Raw genomic sequence first — 2,650 nt, 5'->3', positions numbered from 1 at the left:
ACCCAGCCACTAGAAAATCCAGAAGGGTCCCGCCTTTTGCCTTTGGGCTGGGGTTTCGCCACTAGCAGGGCACGCATGTGCCCCCTGACTCACCCCCTGCCCCGCCCGCCCTTTCTCTGTGACACATACAATGGACACGTCACAGAGGCAGGTGGAGCCGTCAGATATCAAAGGAGTGAGAAGCTCTCCCACTGTCACTCTCTGCTCTCAGATCAGGCACGCAGCAGCTCTGATATGGAACCCATGGACACCACACCTCCTTCCCACGCCATCATCTACCATTCTGCTCCTGTTTTCCCCAGCACCCCATTTACGCCTTTGCCGGGCATCGGTGCTTCATCAGGCAGCACCTCAGACCCCGAACCTATGGACACCACACCTCCTTCCCACGCCGTCATCTTCCATTCTGCTCCTGCTTTCTCCAGCACCCGTTCACGGCTTTGGCGGTCATGGCGTTGACGGGCATCGGTGCTTCGGCAGGCAGCACGTCTCACACCAAAGCTACGGACACCTCACCTCCTTTACAGGCTGACAAGACCCAACAGATAGACCAACACTTCAAAGTTATGACAGAAACTTGAGTAAGGTATACATTTGCAATTTCATTTATTATTATTAAAAAGCACTACTGTAGTGCTTAGACTATAGCAAGTACTATTCTAAGTTCTTACCAAGTATTAACCCACATATTCCTCACAATGGCAACCCTATAGGCAGGTAATGTTCTTTTTTTTGTGGTACGCAGGCCTCTCACTGTTGTGGCCTCTCCCACTGCAGATCACAGGCTCTGGACACGCGGTCTCAGCGGCCGTGGCTCACGGGCCCAGCCGCTCCACGGCATGTGGGATCATCCCGGACCGGGGCACGAACCTGTGCCCCCTGCATCAGCAGGCGGACTCCCAACCACTGCACCACTATGGAAGCCCGGCAGGTAATATTCGTAATATTCACTTTTGGGGAGAAACTGAGGCCCAGAGACGTTGAATAGCTTGCCTAATGCCACACAGTAAGTAGGTGGCAAAAACCCACGTGTAAAACCAGACCGTCTAAACTTTCATCACTTTGCTGTGTCACCTTATTGTAAATTGTGGTTAGGGAAGGGACTAATTTGGCAAGACTCTGAACTCAAAGGAGAAGGGAGAAATGAGACAATGAGTGATCCTAGAAACTAGAGAAGATTTAGGCTCAGAAATGTCTTTTGATGAGACCGGGAAGATCAAGAATTTGTTGGAATATTAACTTGGGGTAGTATCTGAATCCATTGAGAAATGGTTTTGTTTTGTGTAAAATTTAGAAAGGCCAGTTGGATGAAGATTAAGAAAAAAGAAGGAAGGAAAAGGAACAGGTGCCTTAAGTGAGACATAATCACTTCACTCTAAGTACTAGGGGTGTGGTCCTGTGGGAAAGGATGGAGCTCTCTCTACCAGGTTTGTCACCAGGATGAACAAGGAGAAACATGGCAAGCATTGTACTCGTTTTGATGATCCCCCAAAACCACGGCTTCAGTTTCCAAGAATGACCTACGGTAGCATAACTACTGTGTGTCAGACATGCCACTAAGTGTGTTTCCAGTCACACATTTTAATTGGAGAAAAGGATCAATAGTCTATCTACCTCAGATCACACAGAGGGAGGGGGAGCCCGTTTTTAAACCATCTGCCTCCAATGCCAGGTGCCAGGAGCCAGACTCAGCCTACAGGTCTCTTCTGCTCACCTGGAAGTGAAACCATGTGTCATGATTAGTGAAAACTTGTCTTCACTCATCAAGGTACCTTGAACACTTGCACGTCCTCCAAGTAGCATGTAGCATAAGCAAAAAGATGTTTGCCCCAGTAGTGTCCAGGAAATTGGAATCAGCTGTGCCTAGGTAGGCGGAGCTGGTTTAGAGTGGAGAGGACCACCGATCTTCCACTTGGGCAAGTGCCTTTTGGCCTTCTGCCATCAGAGGGCCAAAAACTCCAGCCTGAGAATGTGCTGAGCCCTGTAGCCTATTACAGCAGCTCAGAACAACAAGGAGCACATCTTTGTCCAATCACCTTGCCTCAAGCTCCCCATGACCCATACTGCCCTGCTTCTTTATTCTTTATCCCACAGATACCCCAAGCCCCTTGCTTTCGCGAAGGAGGATTGGAGACCTATTTTCACGTCACTTCCTCGCATGGCTGCCCTGTGAATAAACCTCCTCTTTGCTGCAAACCTCAGCATCTCAGTGTTTTGGCTTGCTGCGCCTCAGACACAATGGTTGGGAGCAGTGGTAAAGGTCCCTTGCCTGTAAGGGAAGCTGGTGCTAAGTAGTCACTTTGTGGATGATTTCTCCTCCCGGGGGGCAGACGTCCTGCTCTTCCGGAAAGGGAGAAATGCAGGAGCTGGACCCATGCCCTCAGCATCACCGTCACCTAGGAGCTTCTTAGCAGGACAGAATCCAGGCCCCACCCAGAACTACTGAATACCAGCCTGCATTTAACAAGATCCCCAAGGGAGGCACACCCATGTGAAATTTGGAGAGGCACCAAGCTTTCATCCTCTTCTCCACAGCTAATGAAAACCAAGCAAAGATTCATCCCAAGCCTACTCTGCCTCAGTCAGTTGGATATCATATGAGCTCATTTAATCCTCCCCAGAACCTGCAAATGAGACTGCACATGCCACG

Source organism: Mesoplodon mirus, assembly GCF_964341445.2.
Source record: "Mesoplodon mirus genome assembly, contig: SUPER_3_unloc_9, whole genome shotgun sequence".
Taxonomy (NCBI): domain Eukaryota; kingdom Metazoa; phylum Chordata; class Mammalia; order Artiodactyla; family Ziphiidae; genus Mesoplodon; species Mesoplodon mirus.
The sequence above is the reverse complement of the archived record's forward strand: the minus strand, read 5'-3'. Positions refer to the sequence as shown.